General features: G+C 43.0%; 1 pseudogene; it reads right to left on the bottom strand.

Moving 5' to 3' along the window:
* Positions 1 to 3,193: 3,193 nt before the first annotated feature.
* The window catches only part of LOC124037322, a 91,136-nt pseudogene continuing 83,049 nt past the window's right edge, over positions 3,194 to 11,280 (bottom strand).

The raw sequence follows: 11,280 nt of genomic DNA, 5'->3' as shown, positions 1-11,280 counted from the left end.
AGGCGAGGTCAGTACAGGTGCATCAAAGCTGGGACCGAGAGACTGAAAAACAGCTTCTATCTCAAGGCCATCAGACTGTTAAACAGCCACCACTAACATTGAGTGGCTGCTGCCAACACACTGTCATTGACGCTGACCCAACTCCAGCCACTTTAATAATGGGAATTGATAGGAAATGATGTAAATATATCACTAGCCACTTTAAACAATGCTACCTTGAATAATGTAGGGTAAGTACATTATATATCTCATATGCATACGTATATACTGCACTCTACATCATCGACTGCATCCTTATGTAATACATGTATCACTAGCCACTTTAACTATGCCACTTTGTTTACTTTGTCTACATACTCATCTCATATGTATATACTGTACTCGATACCATCTACTGTATGCTGCTCTGTACCATCACTCATTCATATATCCTTATGTACATATTCTTTATCCCCTTACACTGTGTATAAGACAGTAGTTTTGGAATTGTTAGTTAGATTACTTGTTGGTTCTCACTGCATTGTCGGAACTAGAAGCACAAGCATTTCGCTACACTCGCATTAACATCTGCTAACCATGTGTATGTGACAAATACAATTTGATTTGATTTGAAGTCCATGCTACGTAAAGCTCCGCCTTATCTCAGTTCACTGGTCACGATGGCAACACCCACCCGTAGCACGTGCTCCATCAGGTGTATCTCACTGATCATCTCTAAAGCCAACACCTCATTTGGCCTCCTCATCCCCATACTGCTTATATTTGTTTACTTTTCTGCTCTTTTGCACACCAATATCTCTACCTGTACATGACCATCTGATCATTTATCACTCCAGTGTTAATCTGCAAAATTTTAATTATTCGCCTACCTCCTCATGCCTTTTGCATACGATGTATATAGACTCTCCTTTTTTCTGTGTTATTGACTTGTTAATTGTTTACTCCATGTGTAACTCTGTGTTGTCTGTTCACACTGCTATGCTTTATCTTGGCCAGGTCACAGTTGCAAATGAGAACTTGTTCTCAACTAGCCTATCTGGTTAAATAAAAAAAAAATAAAAAAAAAGAAGGGTGGGGGTGTATGTTTCATGATTCATCTTGTTGCTCCACTCCTAAGCACGTGCTTCCTGTTTTATAGGTCTATCCAATGTTTATCTGACCAATTGACCACACTTCCACACTTAAAGATTGCTTCGATCACGTGGACTGGGATATGTTCCAGGTAGCCTCAGACAATAACATTGATTTATACGCTGACTCGGTGAGCGAGTTTACAAGGAAGTGTATAGGGGATGTAGTACCCACTGTGACTATTAAAACCTTCCCTAACCAGAAACCGTGGATTGATGGCAGCATTCACGCAAAACTGAAAGCATGTACCACTGTATTTAATCATGGCAAGGTGACTGGAAACATGGCCCAATACTGTGTAGTTATTCCCTCGTAATGGAATCAAACAACCAAAGCATCCGTATAGAGACAAAGTGGAGTCACAATTAAAAGGCTCAAATACGAGACGTATGTTGCAGGGTCTACAGTCAATCACGGATTACAAAAAGAAAACCAGCCCTCTCGCGGACATCGACGTCTTGCTCCCAGACAAATTAAACAACTTCTTTGCGGGCTTTGAGGACAATAAAGTGCCACCGACATGGCCCGTTACCAAAGACTTAGATATTACCTGTTAGTTACTGCTGTACTGTCGGATCTAGGAGCATAAGCATTTCAGTACAAACACAATAAAATCTGCTAACTGTGTGTATGTGACCAATACAATTTGATTTGATGTCAGCTTAATCAAAAATGTCCTTCACATTTCAAGAGGGTCTTCTGCGATAAGCGTTGAATCTAGCCAAGGTCTAAACACTAGCGGAATATGCAAGGGTACCAAGCGGTATAGAGTGGCGAGGTGTCTCTCTTGAGAGAAGACAAACCTTTCTTCCCCTTGAGCGTCCCCTGGAGTGTCATCTGTGGTTGCCAGTGCAATATCTTAACCATACACATTATCAACCAGTTCCACACAGTATTTCAGAGCCAGGGGACATGAGGAGTGATGTTACCAACTTCTTAAGGCTGTGCTCTACAAGCCTCCTGGACTAGGTCCTCACCCCGCAAGGGAAACCAGCAGTCCAAAAATAAGCCTTTTAGATAGAAAGCATATTTTAGCATGGTTGGAGCCTCCTTTGACATCCTGTAAGCTTGGTCGAGATGAGCAGAGACAACTAGAGAAGGAGTTGTGGGGAGATGGGAGAGGGTTTATAATTCAGGGGCTGCACAAAGATCTTTGCTACGCAGGATCACCATTTCGCGTAGCTAGTTGTAGTTCTTTGCTGTGTAAATAAGCCTTTTCTCAAAATATCTTTGACACAACAGTACTTAACCTCGTAGGAATACATCTGCTGTACTGTGGTCCATTGAGTGACTGTTCTGAAGATAACAACATGCCCACTGGTGAGGATGATAAGGCAGGATCAGGACTTCACAAATGTGAACTGTTTATAAAGTGTGATTTAGAAATCCAACATGACTTCAAATGAAATAGACAAAATTATAATCTAAGGTATGATAAATAGTTATGGAAAATTGATATGTTTCCCCCTGAACTCATATTGAAAACACTGAGCATGATGAAGTTTCCCTTTGAGGAACATTTGAAAGGGGAGAGGCTTTTGGGAAGCTCACAACCAGGCAGATATAAATCAAAAACACAACTTCAAAATTGTTCTCTGGCTCCTTTAAAAAGACACAGAGAGACGCCTCCATCCACGGTTGCCTCCGAGGCAAGGAAAGGCTGGATGACAGCAACTGTTTTCAGTTCACAAGGAGGCATGTTAAAGAGGAAATCTGAGAAATCATCTGGTTAGGCCCACTAGAGGTCTCATTATAACATTAGTTGATGAGTTGCTGTTACTGATACAACAGTTGACTAACTATGCATCCCAAATAGCACCCTATTCCATATGGGCCCTTGTCAAATGGTACCCTATTCCCTATGGGCCCTGGTCAAATGGCACCCTATTCCCTATGGGCCCTGGTAAAAAAAGTAGTGCACTATATAGAGAATAGGGTGCCACTGGACACTTCCATTGAGTGCTATCTTTACTCTATCTCGCTCTCTACCTTGTAATTCAATCAACTCCATTAACTCAGCGTGGGGATACTGCCCTCAGAATAACAAACCCTCGCAGGATTATAATTACAAGCTCAGCAGGAAAAGAGTCAGGGAATCGCATATCCAGATTCTAAATGAATAACCTTAATAAACATGATAAAGAAAAAACATGTGTACAGTATAAAACAACATTCTATAAGCACAGAAAACATAAAGCATATCAACATGTATATTATATTCCGCATGTGTACACCATCTTAAATAAATGAAATGCAGTTTTAACTTTTCAAAATGTTTCTAGAAAATAGAATTCTTTGAAAAGCAGCTGGGTTTGCTTTACAATATGGTATAGAATCACTCAGACAAGGCTTTTTATCCAAAGTCTCTCTGTTTTGATTTTATATAACCTCCTATACAGTAACAACATATTTGTCTTTTGCATCACTGAAAGGTTCCCAAACAGAAAGCCCTCTGACAGGAACTACAGGGAGAGGTAGAGATGCAGTATCTCTATGTATTAGAACCACCACATGCTCTATAAGGGAAAATCCCTCTCCATTTCCTTTAACCAGCCTCAGCTGATATTGGTTCTGAGACACAGTGCCAGTAAGAGCAGATAAGACCTTTTTCCCCGCTATCACAGACACATATTGCCTCTTGGCTAAGTGTTGTTGCTGTCCCACAGTTATACTGCAGTGTCAACAGTCATCTGTGTTCTCTGGTCATCTGTATTCTGGAGCAGTAACTGAAAGATCACTGGTATGAATCCCTGAGCCGACTAGGTGGACAATCTGTTGACCAAGGCACCTAACTATAATTGCTCCTGTAAGTCACTCAATATGAGTATCTGCTAAATGACTCAAATGTAAATCCACCAAGGCAAAATCAGTCATCCCAACCAAACATGCGTCCCGTCATCTGGTAGAACTTCATGTTGAAAGGCCTGTAGAAGTCCCGTAGCCTCTGCACCACCTCTGGGTGGATGTTGGGGTGGGTCCGCCCTTTGGTTTTGCCCAGGCAGTGTGGCTTGCTGCTGCCCTCAGCCTTCTTGAGGCAGGAGAAGCCCTTGGTCTGGTTGAAGTAGAAGTGTTTGTCTGTGATGATCCTCTTGAGTCCCAGGAAGTCCTGCACCCTGCCCAGCTCTCCGGCCGGGTCGCTGATCAGACGTTCCCCGCTTACGAACAGAATCTGGCCCATGGGGAAGTATTCTAGCCAGTTGTCCAGGTGGTTGGCATAGATGCCGATCTGGATGGCGCTCCAGGACGTGTCGATGAGCCCCGTAGACCTGTTTTTGAAGGTCAAGCTCTCGAAGGTGGGAATTTTGGGTTCTTGGACAGCGTCTGTGTGTAGTCAGAGATGGCCCTGGTGATGGGGTCCCTCACCACCACAATTAGCTTGGTGTCCCGGGACATGGCGGAGATCCGGGCCGGGGCCTCTCTGGTCACAAAGTAGCTGGGGGTCTTCTCCATGGTGATCTGGCCCTCCAGGGTCTTGGGCATCAGCTCTCTGAAGAGAGGAGAGGGATACGTTGAGAAGACAAGACCAATTGACTGACTGTCAGACCTACGTATATACTTTGACAAGAACAACTCTAAGAACAACAAACATGTGAGACTGAGAAAACACAAAACAAACACATCTAACACTTTATTTTCATTGGAATTGTCTTGAATTTTCTTTATCATGCAGCTACAGTCTGCAAGCTTTAAAATCAGTCCGAAAAGCAGGGCCAAATGCACAGTATCACATCTACACTTGTTGATAGTTGTGTAGTGCACCAGAGTATTTTATTTCATATATTTTTATCTTTATTTTACTAGGCAAGTCAGTTAAGAACAAATTCTTATTTTCAATGACAGCCTAGGAACAGTGGGTTAACTGCCTGTTCAGGGGCAGAATGACAGATTTTGTACCTTGTCAGCTCAGGGATTTGAACTTGCAACCTTACAGTTACTAGTCCAATTCTCTAACTACTAGGCTACCCTGCCGCCCAGTATTGATAGCTGTGTAGTGTGTGGGAGTATTGATAGGTGTGTAGTGCATCAGCGTATTGATAGTTATGTAGTGTGTGGGAGTATTGATAGCTGTGTAGTGTGTGGGAGTATTGATAGGTGTGTAGTGCATCAGCGTATTGATAGTTATGTAGTGTGTGGGAGTATTGATAGTTATGTAGTGTGTGGGAGCGATGTCTTTTCTACGGTAATGTTTCCTATGCAGCCTATTCCCTAATTATATAGTTCACTACTTTTGACCAGGGCGCATCACAAGTAATATATGGCAGTTTTCAGCTAATTTCCTGCAGTTCTACACATTTAGGCATGTTAATCTGATATCTGAGTGAGAATGACTAATACCATCAATGGGGGCCCACTGGAGGTCAGGGCCCAGGGAAGGTGCCTGGTCAATATTTGGTCATGATTACTACAAGTGTAGATAGCTGACTAGACTAACTATCATTGTTAGCTTACATGTTTAATAATACAATTTGTCATCTAACAAATTATAGGTAGTCAGTGAGTGACTGTGTGTGACTGACATAACAAGAGAAAACCTGCCGAATGATGTACAACCACATTTCTAAATTACATCTGATGTATTCTAGTATTCTTACTCTCAACAGTAAGTTGAGACCCTGACTGAGTTCCCCAAAAAGCTTTTGTCTCTTATACTTGGAGCCGGCCCTGAATGCCCTGTACCACTAGAAGAAAACAACAGCGTTAACCACCTTTCCCCAGCAGAAAGAAAGTCATCCTTCGTTCGTGACACGCAGCAGTGGAACAACATGTTTCTAAGCTTATCTGAATCTGGAACGTCATCAAATAGACTATTTGAGAACCACAATTTGATTAATTGCTGCATGGACATATTCTCTGTTTGTTATTCTGTAGATATTAAAAATGAAAAGTGTTCGTATCAGGCCGCATAATATTGTGATTAGAGATATTTTTTTCTTCAGTTTTAACATGACATTTATTGGACACTTGATTTGGAAAAGAGAAACCCTATGTTTCGGGGCACCTTATAAACAGCTGCAGCTGAGTGAACAGACCATAGCAGAGACATAGTAGTCGCAGCAAAAGTGGTCCTGTTGGACTCAAGGGCTGTTTCCACAGTGGCATCCTATTCCCTATATAATGCACTACATTAGACCTCTGGTCAAAACCAGTGTACTATGTAGGGAATAGGGTGCCATTTGGGACCAAGCCTGGGAAAATAAATCCTGGTGATGAAAGAATACCCATAAATCCCACCTCAAATATTTACAGCAAAAAAGTTGAACTGGAAAGGCCGCTCAGCCTTAATATTTGCTTTAAAGTTTTCTTTGGCAATATTTCTTAATCTATGCGGGCCCATTTTTCACACAATCTATTCGGCCATGATACCCCACCTTTCCAGCTTCTCTCCTCTGTCTCCCCTTCCCGCTCCACCCTCGCCTCTCCTCCACTGCCCCAAGTGCCTTCAGGACAGTGACCTGAACCAAAGCAGATAAAAGCAGCCCATGAATCATTAACGTCTCCTTCTCCCAGCCATTTAGAGCCTCTGCAGAATGCAGACTTCAATTATTCATCCTAGCTCTCTCTATTTCTCTGCTGGTGTGGCTCTGCTTAAAGACCAGGATGTGTGTGTGTGCTGACAAAGTGGCCTGCCTGCGCTGTTCCCATGGCAGATGCATTTTACTGTCCGTGACGGAACTACTGAGCAGTGCTAGGGGAAGGAGGCGGGCTCAGCTGCTGTCAGGTCCCCTGGTTGGTCAAAATGGGGAGGAAGAAAGGGGTGAGGCCTACTCATCTTTTCAATCTCAGGGCCTTTATAAAGCGACACACAGCAGCAGATAGCTTTCGGCTCCACACAGCCATCCTCCGCCACCAAACTTGCTACTTTCCTAATGTGATAGCAGCACTGTTTTTCTGTCTCACAAACAGGCAGGTAAAAGATCATGCTCCGTTTAACCTCCATGCAGCTAAAGAAGACGAGGCGTCTGAGATGCCACTAGAGAGATGTGTTTCTCAGAGTGAGAGTGCTTCTGAGAGATGCCAGCTGTCAGACTGTGAAGTGGATGACTACACTACTCCCTTAAGCTTCACTCCAAGATTTCCCTCTTGCACTGATGCTGGGAAAGTCAAGATATTTGAATAAATGTCCATATCCAGCCTGAAAACAGAGGTTTTGGTTTCACCCAAAAAATTACCACATTCAATTATGGCAGTGTCTTTTCGGTTCCACTATGACACCTAAATGTGTTTAAAATAGTTTATGTTTTGCAAAGATGTATCCACCACAGGAGGCTATTGAGGGGAGGACTGGAAGTCTGGAATGGAGTGAATGGAACTGTATCAAACACATGGACACCATGATGTATATCAGACCCGTCCTCCCCAATTAAGGTGCCACAAACCACCTGTGTGATACACAGAGAGCTTTCACCTTGAAGTGTCCCTCCGTGGTTTATGTGCCTCTCCTGCCCTTCAGGGTGCATATGCTTCCAAGGTATAATAGCCTGAGCCTCCTGAGTGACTCTAACCTGGCAGCCTCATGTCACAAGAACAGGGTGAGGGAGCACAGCTACACACAGTTCGTTCTCCAGTTTTAAAATATATATATACACTGAGAGTGTTAAATCAACACTGAAAGCGGAACAGTGTTAAATTAACTACAGCCTTATTAAAATATTTCACAGAGTGCCGTTTGAGTTTATTGTAACAGTTACCGCCCATGACTGCACTTGTTAGTGACAGAGTGTCAATGGTGGGTGTAGCTGGTGCATGGAAGTCAGGGACAGGAGAGCAGAGATGAATGGACAAAGCACTTTACCTAGGCAATCATCATACAGAACGCAACCGCGTGACAAAACAAATTCACAAAGAACAAGTAAGGCAGCCCAAAGTACAAAACCTTTAGTACAAAGTACTGGCTGCCGCAAAGCACAGGCATAAAACAAAACCTGTCACAAACCAGCCGGCAGCATACCAACCCTGACAATAAACAATACCCCACACAGACATGGAGGGAACAGAGGGCTAAATACATGTTAATTAGTAGGAGATGAAAACCAGGTGTGCAGGAAGACAAGACAAAACAAATGGAAAATGAAAGGTGGATTGGTGATGGCTAGAAGACCGGTGACGTCGACCGCCGAACAATGCCCGACCAAGGAGAGGAACACAGAGACAAGAGTTGTTGCACTCATTTTTGGTCTTATGATCTTCACCAAGTGAGATCCTAAGCGAATATATTATTGTAAAAAATATATTTACAGTATTTAACATAATACCGGACATATTTCGCAAGGACTTATTTTGAAGGCCTAGTTTTACCTTACTACTGGGGCCTAAAACTAATACACATCACTTTGAATCAACACCACACTCATCATCACACCCATCATTATCATTTTTCCCAGCATGCCCTATTGCATGCTGCATTGCAGACATATTTTTGGAATTTGTTTCAATATCTATGTTTCCGCCTGAATTTATTTGCCCATCACCTCCGTGGCCTGGCTATCACCCTGGTTCGTGGTCTGCTCTCCTAGGTGCAGTGCAGAGTTACAACATTCTGGTAACTTTATCAAAATTCCAGGGTTTTCCAGACATCCTGTTTGGATGAATTCAGATTTCCTGCTTATTCCCTACTGATTCCAATAATATTCCAATCAGGATTTCTGTAAAAACTAGGTTTGGGATAGGGGGGTACTGAAGGAGGTGCAGAGTACAGGAATGGGACTATGGTTATTTGAGGTTTGAAGTTGTGTTGCAAATGGCACACTGAGCCCTATGGGCCCTGGTCAAAAGTAGTGCACAGTGCACAATAAAGGAAATAGGGTGTAGTTTGGAATCCATCCACTGAGGTTAATGCAACCTGATTACAGAAAGAACAGAATCAGAATAGTATCAGGACAGTATCTGGAGACTATCAAGGTATTATCAGGACAATATCAGGACAGTATCGGGATTGTATCAGGATAGTATCATGATAGTATCAAGATAGTATCAGGACAGTATCAGGATTGTATCAGGAGACTATCAGGATAGTATTGGGTTAGTATCAGAATAGTATGAGTATAGTAGCATGATAGTATCAGGAGAGTATCAGAACAGTATCAGGACAGAATCAGATCAGTATCAGGATATAATTGGGATAGTTTCATGAAAGTAACAGGAAAGTATTAGAAAAGTATCAGGATAGTATCAGAATAGTATAAAGATAGTATCAGGATAGTATCAGAATAGTATGAGGATAATATCGTGATAATATCAGGACATTATCAGGATATCAGGATAGTATCATGATAGTATGAGAGTAATATCAGGATAGTATAAAGATAGTAACAGGATAGTATCAGAATAGGATCAGGATAGTATCATGATAGCATCAGGATAGTATCAGAATAGTATGAGGATAATATCATGATAGTATCAGGACATTATCAGGATAGTATAAGGATAGTATCAGGACAGTATCAGAATAGTATCAGGATAGAATCAGAATAGTATACGGATAGTATCGGGTTAGTATCAGGACAGTATCAGAATAGTATGAGGATAATATCATGATAATATCAGGACATTATCAGGATAGTATAAGGATAGTATGAGAATAATATCAGGATAGTATTTTTTTTTTTTTTTTTTATTTCACCTTTATTTAACCAGGTAGGCAAGTTGAGAACAAGTTCTCATTTACAATTGCGACCTGGCCAAGATAAAGCAAAGCAGTTCGACAGATACAACGACACAGAGTTACACATGGAGTAAAACAAACATACAGTCAATAATAGAGTATAAGCAAGTCTATATACAATGTGAGCAAATGAGGTGAGAAGGGAGGTAAAGGCAAAAAAAGGCCATGGTGGCAAAGTAAATACAATATAGCAAGTAAAACACTGGAATGGTAGTTTTGCAATGGAATAATGTGCAAAGTAGACATAAAAATAATGGGGTGCAAAGGAGCAAAATAAATAAATAAATTAAATACAGTTGGAAAAGGAGGTAGTTGTTTGGGCTAAATTATAGGTGGGCTATGTACAGGTGCAGTAATCTGTAAGATGCTCTGACAGTTGGTGCTTAAAGCTAGTGAGGGAGATGAGTGTTTCCAGTTTCAGAGATTTTTGCAGTTCGTTCCAGTCACTGGCAGCAGAGAACTGGAAGGAGAGTGACTTTGTTTGGGTGTAGGGCCTGAGTGACTTGGTGTATAGCGAGAATAGGAGAGGGCTGGGAACAGAGCCCTGAGGGACACCAGTGGTGAGAGCGCGTGGTGAGGAGACAGATTCTCGCCACGCCACCTGGTAGGAGCGACCTGTCAGGTAGGATGCAAGCCAAGAGTGGGCCGCGCCGGAGATGCCCAACTCGGAGAGGGTGGAGAGGAGGATCTGATGGTTCACAGTATCGAAGGCAGCCGATAGGTCTAGAAGGATGAGAGCAGAGGAGAGAGAGTTAGCTTTAGCGGTGCGGAGCGCCTCCGTGATACAGAGAAGAGCAGTCTCAGTTGAATGACTAGTCTTGAAACCTGACTGATTTGGGTCAAGAAGGTCATTCTGAGAGAGATAGTGGGAGAGCTGGCCAAGGACGGCACGTTCAAGAGTTTTGGAGAGAAAAGAAAGAAGGGATACTGGTCTGTAATTGTTGACATCGGAGGGATCGAGTGTAGGTTTTTCAGAAGGGGTGCAACTCTCGCTCTCTTGAAGACGGAAGGGACGTAGCCAGCGGTCAGGGATGAGTTGATGAGCGAGGTGAGGTAAGGGAGAAGGTCTCCGGAAATGGTCTGGAGAAGAGAGGAGGGGATAGGGTCAAGCGGGCAGGTTGTTGGGCGGCCGGCCGTCACAAGACGCGAGATTTCATCTGGAGAGAGAGGGGAGAAAGAGGTCAGAGCACAGGGTAGGGCAGTGTGAGCAGAACCAGCGGTGTCGTTTGACTTAGCAAACGAGGATCGGATGTCGTCGACATTCTTTTCAAAATGGTTAACGAAGTCATCTGCAGAGAGGGAGGAGGGGGGGGGGGGATTCAGGAGGGAGCAGAAGGTGGCAAAGAGCTTCCTAGGGTTAGAGGCAGAAGCTTGGAATTTAGAGTGGTAGAAAGTGGCTTTAGCAGCAGAGACAGAAGAGGAAAATGTAGAGAGGAGGGAGCGAAAGGATGCCATGTCCGCAGGGAGGCGAGTTTTCCTCCATTTCC

Source organism: Oncorhynchus gorbuscha, linkage group LG06, assembly GCF_021184085.1.
Source record: "Oncorhynchus gorbuscha isolate QuinsamMale2020 ecotype Even-year linkage group LG06, OgorEven_v1.0, whole genome shotgun sequence".
NCBI lineage: Eukaryota > Metazoa > Chordata > Actinopteri > Salmoniformes > Salmonidae > Oncorhynchus > Oncorhynchus gorbuscha.
The sequence above is the reverse complement of the archived record's forward strand: the minus strand, read 5'-3'. Positions and strand labels throughout refer to the sequence as shown.